A 12,336-nucleotide genomic window follows, 5' to 3' on the forward strand; every position below is an offset into this window, starting at 1 on the left:
TCCCAAGCGCTTAGTACAGTGCTACGCACACAGTAAGTGCTCAATAAGTATGATTGAGTGAATGAATTCACTGTCTCTCGTGTGGGAAGAAGCCAGTAGGATTTGAAGGTTTTCACAGCTGCCACTACAGTGTTTGGTGCTTGTCCAACAATTAGGCTGAGCAGCATGGGGCTGAGCCTGGTGTTCTTGGATTGGGAAGCCCCCTGGGTGAGCTGTGAAGGCAGGAGGCTACCTTAGGCGGGGGGCAATGGTCCCGGGTTTATGTTCCAGGCACTAGCTCCTGGTGCCTGGTGGGAAGTTAAGATCCCAGAGCCCCCTCCACGCTTCCTGCAGCAATGTAAATTGGCAATACAGTGCCAGCCCAGCTCAGGCCCAACCCCAGCCCCACTCCTTCCTCAGCTCCAGACCCTCCCCTTACCTCTGCTGAATTCAAATTTCCCCTCCCGGGCCCACCCAGGCCCTCACTAATAGGGCAGAGGCAGAGTTGGGGGTCTGAAAGGGAAGAAGGGAAGGAAGGGAGGGAGGGAAGGAAAAGAAGAGAGGGAGGGAGACTCAAGATAGGGGCCCTGGGAGGGGGCAGACTCCAGTGCCTCATTCTATTCTCCAGCTGGGCAGGGGCCAAAGAGGGGTGGAGGGGGAGGAGGAGGAGAAAGAGACTGGAGCACAGGTCAGAGAGGGAACAACCCCCCCTTCCCCTAAGCGCTTCCCCTAAGGGGTGGGAGGGAGGGAGCCCCCGGGCCGGGAGCCAAAGGGGAGGGAGATACCCTGGTTGGGGTAGGGATGTGGATGAGGTTATATCCTGAACCCTGCCCTGGAGTGAGCAAATAAGAGCCACGCGCTAAGCGAGTGGGGAGAGAGAAAGGAATGACCGACGGTCCTCTCTCCCTCTCCTGCTTGCATTTTCACAGTCACATGAACCAGAACCCATGGCCAGGGAAACTTTCACACACAGTCACGCACACTCACATAGTGACACAGTCACACCCTCAGTGAGACACACCTACAAAGACACACGCATCCACAGAGGCTCATACAGGGACTGAGACACACACACGCACACACACGCATGGGAGTCAGAAGGATCTGGGTTCTAATTACGATCGCATCACTTGTCTGTTGTGTAACCTGTGGTAAGACACTTCACTTCTCCGTTACCTGAGTTACCTCATCTGTCAAACGGGGATTAAGACCGTGAGCCCAATGAGGGACATGGACTGTGTCCTACCCGATTAGCTTGTATCTACCCCAGTGCTTAGTACAATGCCTAGCACGTAGTAAACACTTAACAAATGCCATTAAAAAGTGACACATTCACACATATACACCCAAGGACACACACACCTTCACGCGTCCACACAGTGAACCTCATCGGCTCCCTCACATTCGGTGACCCTCACACACTCAGACACATATGCGTTCTCACACTCAGTCTCTTACACTCACTGATACCCTCGCGGTGATACACACCCAGGTCCACATAAACACACAGTAACAACTACCATGACTCACACATACAGTGACCCATATACTCGCACCCATTATACGTCACACTCACTGACACTCACGCCCAGTGACACACTCACACATCTCACATATAGAAAAACAGCATGGCACGGTGGACAGAGCACGGGCCTGGGAAGGTCGCGGGTTCCACACCGGGCTCCTCCACTTGTCTGCTGTACGATCTTGGTCAAGTTCTTTCACTTCTCTGTGCCTCAGTTACCTCAACTGTAAAAATCTGTAAAATGGGGATTGAGACTGCAAGCCCCACGTGTTTTGGTGTTTGTCTTCCCCCTTCTAGACAGTGAGCCCACTGTGGGCAGGGATTGTCTCTGTTGCTGAATCGTTCTGTCCAAGCGCTTGATACAGTGCTCTGCACACAGTAAGCGCTCAATAAATACGATTGAATGAGTGAATGACAAGGGACTGTGTCCAACCCGATCTGCTTGTATCCACCCGAGTGCTTAGTACAGTGACTGATACATACTAAGTGTTTAATAAATGGCATAATTATTATAATATCCAGTGACCTGCACGCATGAGGAGAAACCCTCGGGCACGCAACCTCCTCTAGACTGTATGCACGTTGTGGTGAGGGAAAGTACCCGTTTATTGTGGTATCGTACTCTCCCAAGCGCTTAATACGGTGTTCCACACCCAGTAAGGGCTCAATAAATAGGACTGGATGAATAGCGTGAACTCTGGGATGGGCAGTCCCATCCAGGGACAGCCGGAGTCACGGATGCGGTGGCGGGGCCAGGAGCGGGATGGGGAATTCTTCCCAGACGGAGCCCCCTCCTTCCTCTCCCCCTCCCCACCCCCCCGCCCTACCTCCTTCCCCTCCCCACAGCACCTGTATATATGTTTGTACAGATTTATTACTCTATTCATTTTACTTGTACATATTTGCTATTCTATTTATTTTATTTTGTTAATATGTTTTGTTTCGTTGTCTGTCTCCCCCTCGGAGAAGCAGCGTGGCTCAGTGGAAAGAGCCCGGGCTTGGGAGTCAGAGGTCATGGGTTCAAATCCCAGCTCCACCACTTAGCTGTGTGACTTTGGGTAAGTCACTTCACTTCTCTGGGCCTCAGTTCCCTCATCTGTAAAATGGGGGTGAAGATTGTGAGCCCCCCGTGGGACAACCTAATCACCTTGTAACCTCCCTAGTGCTTAGAACAGTGTTTTGCACACAGTAAGCGCTTAATAAATGATATCATTATTATTATTATTATTATATGTTTGTACAGATTTATTACTCTATTCATTTTACTTGTACATATTCACCATTCTATTTATTTTATTTTGTTAATATGTTTTGTTTTGTTGTCTGTCTCCCCCTTCTAGACTGTGAGCCCGCTGTTGGGTAGGGACTGTCTCTATATGTTGCCAACTTGTACTTCCCAAGTGCTTAGTTCAGCGCTCTGCCCACAGTAAGCGCTCAATAAATACGATTGAGTGAATGAATGAATTATCAATCGTATTTATTGAGCGCTTACTGTGTGCAGAGCACTGTACTAAGCGCTTAATACATTAGCTGAATGAGGGGGAGGAGCCAGGTGAGGGAGGGGCCAAGAGACAGGGGAGTGGCCAGAAGTGGGAGGGGCCGAGGCAAGAGAGATTAATTCATTCATTCAATCGTATTTATCAATCAATCAATCAATATCATCAATCGTATTTATTGAGCGCTTACTGTGTGCAGAGCACTGTACTAAGCACTTGGGAAGTACAAGCTGGCAACATATAGAGACAGTCCCTACCCAACAGCAGGCTCACAGTCTAGAAGGGGGAGACAGAGAACAAAACCAAACATACTAACAAAATAAAATAAATAGAATAGATAGGTACAAGTAAAATAAATAAATAAACAGAGTAATAAATATGTACAAACATATATACAGGTGCTGTGGGGAAGGGAAGGAGGTATGATGGGGGGGATGGAGAGGAGGATGAGGGGGCGAGGAAGGAAGGGGCTCAGTCTGGGAAGGCCTCCTGGACGAGGTGAGTAGGGCCTTGAGTGCTTACTGTGTGCAGAGCGCTGTACTAAGCACTTGGGAAGTAAAAGTCGACAACATATAGAGACGGTCCCTGCCCAACAACGGGCTCACAGTCTAGAACGGGGAGACAGACAACAAAACAAAACGTGTGGACAGGTGTCGGGTCGTCAGAATTAATAAAAATAAAGCTAGATGCACATTGTTAACAAAATAAATAAATAGAATAGTACCCGGCGGGCGGCCGGAGAGGGCGGGGCCATAATAATGATAGCATTTATTAAGCGCTTACTATGTGCAAAGCACTGTTCTAAGCGCTGGGGAGGTTGCAAGGTGATCAGGTTGTCCCACAAGGGGGGCTCACAGTCTTAATCCCCATTTTACAGATGAGAGAACTGAGGCCCACAGAAGTGAAGTGACTTGCCCAAAACTGGCAATTGGCGGAGCCGGGATTTGAACCCGTGACCTCTGACTCCCCCTTTTAGACTGTGAGCCCACTGTTGGGCAGGGACTGTCTCTATATGTTGCCAACTTGTACTTCCCAAGCGCTTAGTACAGTGCTGTGCACACAGTAAGCGCTCAATAAATATGATTGATTGATTGATTGATTGATTGATTGATTGACTCCAAAGCCCGGGCTCTTTCCACTGAGCCACGCTGCTTCTCCTCCGGCCGGGCCGGGAGGGGGCGGAGCCGAGTGCGGGTGGGGGCGTGGCCAAGCGGGAAGGGGGCGGAGCCGAGAGAGCGAGGGGCGTGGCCAGGCAGGGAGGGGCGGGGCCGGGAGTTTTCGGGGGCGTGGCCGGGCCGGGAGGGGGCGGAGCCGAGAGAGGATGGGGCGTGGCCAAGTGGGAAGGGGCGGAGCCTAGAAAATGAGGGGCGTGGCCGGGCCGGGAGGGGCGAGCCGGGAGATTGCGGGGGCGTGGTCAGGCCGGGAGGGGCGGAGCCGAGAGAAGACGGGGACGTGGTCAGGCCGGGAGGGGGCGGAGCCGAGAGAAGACGAGGGCGTGGTCAGGCCGGGAGGAGGCGGGGCCGAGAGAGGGTGGGGGCGTGGCCAGGATGGACGAGGTCGGGTCAGGGGGCGGAGCGGGGGCGGGGCCAGGATGGAAGGGGCGGAGCCGAAAGAGGGTGGAGGCGTGACCAGGCGGGAGGGGGCGGAGCCGGGAGAGGGCGGGGGCGCGACCAAGTGGGAAGGGGGCGGAGCCTAGGGGCGGGGGCGGGGCCTGGATCGACGGGGCGGGGCCAGGATGGAAGGGGCGTGGCCTAGAGAGGGCGGAGGTGTGACCGGGAGGGAGGGGCGGAGCCGGGAGAGGGAGGGGGCGTGGCCAGGATGGGAGGGGAGGAGCCCAGAGGGGGCCGGGTGTGGCCGGACGGGGAGGGCGGAGCCAAGAGGGGGCGTGGCCGGGATGGAGGGGGCGGGGCCACGTGGGAAGGGGGCGGGGCCGAGGGAGGGAGGGGCGTGGCCAGACGGGCGGGGGGTGTGTCCTCCCTCTGCGCTGCGCGCGGAGCGGGAGCCCGAGCGGCTGCCCGTCGGCCGGCCGGGGGTCGGGCGGGAGCGGAGCGGGGCCCGGAGGAGAGACCCCCCGGAGAGGGAGAGAGGTGCGGACTCATCGGGCCGTGCGGATGCGGACCGGCCGCTGAGCCCACCCCGCCGACCCCGACGAGGTACGGTCCGCGCCCCGGACCCCGCTCCCCGCTCCCCGGCGGGACGGTGCGGGGGCCCGGGAGCCTCCCCGCAGGCACCTGTGCGGCGGGATCTCCGCGTGAGTGTGCGTGTGTGTGTGTCTGTGTGTGTCTGTGTCTGCGTGTGTGTCTGTGTCTGCCTGCCTGCCTGCCTGCCTGCCTGCCTGGGGGTGCGGGGGGCGAGACGAGCCTGCGGGGGTGTTTGTGTGTTTGTGCGTGAGGGTCCGGATCCACGCGCGCGCCTGTGTGTGTGTTTGCGTGTGTGTGTGTGTCTGTCTGGGAGTACGGGGGGCAGGCAAGCAGGCGGGTGTGTTTGTGTAGGAGGGGGAGGGTCTGGATCCACGAGCGCGCCTATCAATCAATCAATCAATCCTGTTTATTGGGCGCTTACTGGGCGCAGAGCGCTGCGCTAAGCGCTTGGGAAGTCCAAGTCGGCAACACATAGGGACGGTCCCTACCCAACAGCGGGCGCCTATGTGTGTGTTTGTGTACGTCTGTGTGTGTGTGTGTGTCTGCTTGGGGTGCAGGGGGCGAGACAAGCGTGCGGGGGTGTCTGTGTGTTTGTGCATGAGGGTCTGGATCCACGCGCGCGCCAGTGTGTGTGTTGTGTGTGTGTGTGCGTGCGTGCGTGTCTGCCTGGGGGTACAGGGGGCGAGACAAGCGTGCGGGGGTGTTTGTGTGTTTGTGCATGAGGGGGAGTCTCTGGATCCACGCGCGCGCCTGTGTGTGTGTGTTTCTCTGTGTGTGTGTGTGTGTGTGTGTGTGTGCGCGCGCGTGTCTGCCTGGGGGTACAGGGGGCGAGACAAGCATGCGGGTGTGTTTGTGCATAAGGGGGAGTTTCTGGATCCACGCGCTCACCTATGCGTGTGTGTGTGTGTGTGTGTGTGTGTGTGTGTGTGTGTCTGCCGGGGGGTGCAGAGGGCGAGACAAACATGCGGTGTGTTTGTGCGTGAGGGGGAGGGTCTGGATCCACGCGCTCACCTGTGTGTGTGTGGGTGTGTGTGTGGGTGTGTGGGTGTGTGTGTCTGCCGGGGGGTGCAGGGGGCGAGACAAATATGCGGGTGTGTTTGTGCATGAGGGGGAGGGTCTGGATCCACGCGCGCGGCTGGATGTGTGTTTGTGTGTGTGTGTGTGCAGTTGTCTCAATCAGTTGGCCGTCCCAGCCGCGATTGGCGCTGCAGTCTGCCTGCCCCCGGGAGATGATAATAATAATGATAATGGTGATGATGGTGATGATTATAGCATTTATTAAGCGCTTACTATGTGCATCGCACTGTTCTAAGCGCTGGGGAGGTTACAGGGGGGTGAGGTTGTCCCCCTGGGGGCTCACAGGCTTCATCCCCGTTTTGCGGATGAGGGAACTGAGGCCCGGAGAAGTGAAGTGACTTGCCCAAAGTCACACAGCTGACAAGTGGCGGAGCCGGGACTTGAACCCACGACCTCTGACTCCAAAGCCCGGGCTCTTTCCACCGAGCCACACTGCTTCTCTAAGTGTGTGTGTGTGTGTGTGTGTGTGTGTGTGTATGTGTGTCTCCCTGGGGGTGCAGGGGGCGAGACAAGCCAGCGGGGGTATTTGTGTGTTTGTGCATGAGGGTCTGGATCCACGCGCGCGCCTGTGTGTGTGTTTGTGTGTGTGTGTGTGCGCGTCTGCCTGGGAGTACAGGGGGGAGACGAGCATGCGGGTGTGTTTGTGTGTTTGTGCATGAGGGTCTGGATCCACGCGCGCGCCTACGTGTGCGTGTGTGTGTCTGCCTGGGGGTGCAGGGGGTGAGACAAGCATGCGGGTGTGTTTGTGCATAAGGGGGAGTTTCTGGATCCGTGCGCTCACCTGTGTGTGTGTGTGTGTGTGTGTGTGTGTGTGTGTGTGTGTGTGTCTGCCTGGGGGTGCAGGGGGCGGGACAGATATGAGGGTCTGGATCCACGCGCGAGCCTATGTGTGTGTGTTTGTGTGTCTGCCTGGGGGTGCAAGGGGCGAGACCAATATGCGGGTGTGTTTGTGCGTGAGGGTCTGGATCCACGCGCGCGCCTGTGTGTGTGTGTGTGTGTGTGTGTTTGTGTGTCTGCCTGCCTGGGGGTGCAGGGGGCGAGACAAACATGCGGTGTGTTTGTGCATGAGGGGGAGGGTCTGGATCCACGCGCGCGACTGGATGTGTGTTTGTGTGTGTGTGTGTGTGCAGTTGTTTCAATAAGTTGGCCGTCCCATCCGCAATTGGCACTGCAGTCAGCCTGCCCCCGGGAGATAATAATAATAATAATAATGATAATGATGATGATGATGATGATAGCATTTATTAAGCGCTTACTATGTGCATCGCACTGTTCTAAGCGCTGGGGAGGTTATAAGGTGATCAGGGTGTCCCATAAGGGGGGCTCCCAGTCTTAATCCCCGTTTTGCAGATGAAAGAACTGAGGCCCGGAGAAGTGAAGTGACTTGCCCAAAGGCACACAGCTGACAAGTGGCGGAGCCGGGATTTGAACCCACGACCTCTGACTCCAAAGCCCGGGCTCTTTCCGCTGACCCACTCTGATGGTATTTGTTAAGCGCTTACTATGGGCCAAGCACTGTTCTAAGCGCTGATGCACGGCTAGCGCCGGCCACGGTTAACGCCCGGGGCCCCATTCGGCGCTTAGGACGGTGCTAGGCACATAGTAAGCGCCTAACAGTCGCCATCATCGTCATTCGGGGCAGGTGTGAGCTGCTTTCTGGCGCTTAGTACAGTTCTTAGCGCGTAGTAAGCGCTTAATAATCGCCATCATCATCACTCGGGGCAGGTGTGAGCTGCTTTCCGGCGCTTAGAACAGTGATTAGCGCGTAGTAAGCGCTTAATAATCGCCATCATCATCACTCGGGGCAGGTGTGAGCTGCTTTCCGGCGCTTAGTACAGTGCTTAGCGCGTAGTAAGCGCTTAATAATCGCCATCATCATCATTCGGGGCAGGTGTGAGCTGCTTTCCGGCGCTTAGTACAGTGCTTAGCGCGTAGTAAGCGCTTAACAGTCGTTATCATCATTCAGGGCAGGTGTGAGCTGCTTTCCGGCGCTTAGAACAGTGCTCGGCGCGTAGTAAGCGCTTAACAATCGCCATCATCATCACTCGGGGCAGGTGTGAGCTGCTTTCCGGCGCTTAGTACAGTGCTTAGCGCGTAGTAAGCGCTTAACAGTCGTTATCATCATTCGGGGCAGGTGTGAGCTGCTTTCCGGCGCTTAGTACAGTTCTTAGCGCGTAGTAAGCGCTTAATAATCGCCATCATCATCACTCGGGGCAGGTGTGAGCTGCTTTCCGGCGCTTAGTACAGTGCTTAGCGCGTAGTAAGCGCTTAACAATCGTTATCATCATCATTCAGGGCAGGTGTGAGCTGCTTTCCGGCGCTTAGAACAGTGCTTAGCGCGTAGTAAGCGCTTAAGAATCGCCATCATCATCATTCGGGGCAGGTGTGAGCTGCTTTCCGGCGCTTAGTACAGTGCTTAGCGCGTAGTAAGCGCTTAACAGTCGTTATCATCATTCGGGGCAGGTGTGAGCTGCTTTCCGGCGCTTAGTACAGTTCTTAGCGCGTAGTAAGCGCTTAATAATCGCCATCATCATCACTCGGGGCAGGTGTGAGCTGCTTTCCGGCGCTTAGTACAGTGCTTAGCGCGGAGTAAGCCCTTAATAATGGCCATCATCATTATTCGGGGCAGGTGTGAGCTGCTTTCCGGCGCTTAGTACAGTGCTTAGCGCGTAGTAAGCGCTTAATAATCGCCATCATCATCATTCGGGGCAGGTGTGAGCTGCTTTCCGGCGCTTAGTACAGTGCTTAGCGCGTAGTAAGCGCTTAATAATCGCCATCATCATCATTCGGGGCAGGTGTGAGCTGCTTTCCGGCGCTTAGAACAGTGATTAGCGCGTAGTAAGCGCTTAATAATCGCCATCATCATCACTCGGGGCAGGTGTGAGCTGCTTTCCGGCGCTTAGTACAGTGCTTAGCGCGTAGTAAGCGCTTAACAGTCGTTATCATCATCATTCGGGGCAGGTGTGAGCTGCTTTCCGGCGCTTAGAACAGTGCTTAGCGCGTAGTAAGCGCTTAATAATCGCCATCATCATCACTCGGGGCAGGTGTGAGCTGCTTTCCGGCGCTTAGTACAGTGCTTAGCGCGTAGTAAGCGCTTAATAATCACCATCATCATCATTCGGGGCAAGTGTGAGCTGCTTTCTGGCGCATAGAGCAGTGCTTAGCGCGTAGTAAGCGCTTAATAATCGCCATCATCATCATTCTGGGCAGGTGTGAGCTGCTTTCCGGCGCTTAGTACAGTGCTCGGCGTATAGTAAGCGCTTAACAAATGCCATCGTCATCACAAGCGCCTAGTACAGTGCTCTGCACACAGTAAGCGCTCAGTAAATACGACTGAATGAATTCGAGGAAGGTGTGAGCTGCTCTCCGGCGCTTAGAACAGTGCTTGGCACATAGTAAGCGCTTAACAAATACCATCACCATCGTTCGGGGCAGGTGTGAGCTGCTTTCCGGCGCTTAGAACAGTGTTTGGAGCATAGTAAGCGCTTAACAAATGCCATCACCATCATTCGGGGCAGGTGTGAGCTGCTTTCCAGCGCTTAGAAAGGTGCTTGGCACATAGTAAGTGCTTAACAAATAACATTATTATTATTAATAACAACAAATTATTGTTATTTAATAATAATTAAATTAATATTAATAATTATTAATAATGTGGGCCACTTATATGGCGGGTGGGCCAGGGCCGGGGGTGGAGGGGCACCCACAGCGGGCCACTTGGGTAGGGACTGTCTCTACATGTTGCCAACTTGTATTTCCCAAGCGCTTAGTACAGTGCTCTGCACACAGGAAGCGCTCAATAAATACGATTGATTGATTGATTCTGGGCAGTATTCAGCGCGGGACCGTCCTGCCGGTCAGCACGATAATGATGCTATTTGCTAAGCGCTTACTACGTGCCGGGCGCTGTACTGAGCGCTGGGGCGGATACAAGCAAATCGAGTTGGGCCCAGCACCTGTCCCGCGCGGGGCTCACGGCCTCAACCCCCATTTTTCAGATGAGGGAACTGAGGCCCAGAGAATAGTAATAATAATAATAGTAATGATGATGGGATTTGTTAAGCGCTTACTATGATGATGATGATGATGGGATTTGTTAAGCGCTTACTATGTGCCAAGCGCTGTTCCAACCGCTGGGGCAGATAGAGAGTAATTAGGTTGTCCCACGTGGGGCTGACAGTCTTCAGCCCCATTTTACAGATGAGGGCAGTGAGGCCCAGAGAAGTGATTGGCTTTCCAAACTCGCGCCCAGCCCCATCCCTCGTGGATTTTGGGAAAAGTCTCTTGTTCTCGGCCGTGCAGGGTCGCTGGGAGGATTTTACCTTTCCACTGTTTTCTGGTGAAAGGAAAAGCCGTGTCCGCTCTCCAAAGCAAAGCGCATCAGTGGTGTTTATTGAGCGCTTACTATGTGCTGAGCGTTGAACTCAGCGCTTGGGAGGGAGCAGCACCACAGGATTAGCCGACGCCTTCCCTAAACTTGTTTACAGCCGAGAGGGGAAACAGACGTTAATGTGAATAAGGAAGTGATTTCATGGCATATAATAATAATAATGATAGCACTTATTAAGCGCTTACTATGTGCAAAGCACTGTTCTAAGCGCCGTGGAGGTTACAAGGTGATGAGGTTGTCCCACGGGGGGCTCACAGTCTTAATCCCCATTTTACAGATGAGGAAACTGAGGCCCAGAGAAGTGAAGTGACTTGCCCGAAGTCACACAGCTGGCAATTGGCGGAGTCGGCATTTGAACCCATGACCTCCGACTCCAAAGCCCCACTGAGCCACGCTGCTTCTCTAATAACTTAAAGGTATAATTTAAAGATAAAAAGAAGAGGTGGGAGTCGTTCGAAGTCCCTTTACTCCTCCGGGCCTCAGTCCCCTCATCTGTAAAATGGGGATGGGGACCGTGAGACCCGGTTGGCTTGTGTCCACCCCGGCGCTTAGCACAGTGCCTGGCACATCGTAAGCGCTTAAAACCTAGTATTATTATTATTATTATTATTATTATTACTGACCCAGGAGAGGCCCTAGGACCTGCCTGAGGGTCGGAAGAGGGGTCCCATTCTGGGGTTGGGGGTGGAGGCGCGTTTCTCATCATCATCATCATCAATCGTATTTATTGAGCGCTTACTATGTGCAGAGCACTTTACTAAGCGCTTGGGAAGTACAAATTGGCAACATATAGAGACGGTCCCTACCCAACAGTGGGCTCACAGTCTAAAAGGGGGAGGCAGAGAACAAAAGCAAACATACTGACAAAATAAAATAAATAGAATAGATATGTACAAGTAGAATAAATAAATAGAGTAATAAATATGCACAAACATATATCCATATATACAGGTGCTGGGGGGAAGGGAAGGAGGTAAGATGGGGGGGTTGGAGAGGGGGACGAGGGGGAGAGGAAGAAAGGGGCTCAGTCTGGGAAGGCCTCCTTCAATCGTATTTATTGAGCGCTTACTGTGTGCAGAGCACTGTACTAAGCGCTTGGGAAGTCCAAGTTGGCAACATATAGAGACAGTCCGTACCCAACAGTGGGCTCACAGTCTAAAAGGGGGAGGCAGAGAACAAAACCAAACATACTAACAAAATAAAATAAATAGAATAGATATGTACAAGTAGAATAAATAGAGTAATAAACATGTACAAACATATATACATATATACAGGTGCTGTGGGGAAGGGAAGGAGGTAAGATGGGGGGATGGAGAGGGGGACGAGGGGGAGAGGAAGGAAGGGGCTCAGTCTGGGAAGGCCTCCTTCAGTTGTATTTATTGAGCGCTTACTGTGTGCAGAGCACTGTACTGAGCGCTTGGGAAGTACAAGTTGGCACCATATAGAGACAGTCCCTACCCAGCAGTGGGCTCACAGTCTAAAAGGGGGTCTCAGTTTCTATCAGCAGGGCTCAGGCCCGGCTCCGGGCAGATGAATTCGGCACAACCTTGTTTTCCCTGGCTCTAAAGGCCTCTAGCTGACTAATGTTTTTTCCTGCCCGGCGATGATCCGAAAATGATGCACATCACGTTCTCTAGACAACTGGAACATGAATCGTGCCTCTCCATGCCCGCCGAGTAAGCGGGGCCGGGGTTATTTTCCGGTAGAAAGCTTCTCTTTCCGTCG

General features: G+C 53.9%; 1 protein-coding gene across 2 annotated transcripts in view; it reads left to right on the plus strand.

Moving 5' to 3' along the window:
* The first annotated feature begins 5,047 nt into the window (after nt 1-5,047).
* The window catches only part of MET (MET proto-oncogene, receptor tyrosine kinase), a 152,315-nt gene continuing 145,026 nt past the window's right edge, over nt 5,048-12,336 (plus strand). For both annotated transcript variants that reach the window (XM_038752346.1, XM_038752347.1), the window contains exon 1: nt 5,048-5,153. The gene's annotated coding sequence lies outside the window, so the exon portion shown is untranslated. The remainder of the gene's footprint in view (nt 5,154-12,336) is intronic.

The sequence above is a fragment of the Tachyglossus aculeatus genome, chromosome 10 (genome assembly GCF_015852505.1).
Source record: "Tachyglossus aculeatus isolate mTacAcu1 chromosome 10, mTacAcu1.pri, whole genome shotgun sequence".
Lineage (NCBI taxonomy): Eukaryota > Metazoa > Chordata > Mammalia > Monotremata > Tachyglossidae > Tachyglossus > Tachyglossus aculeatus.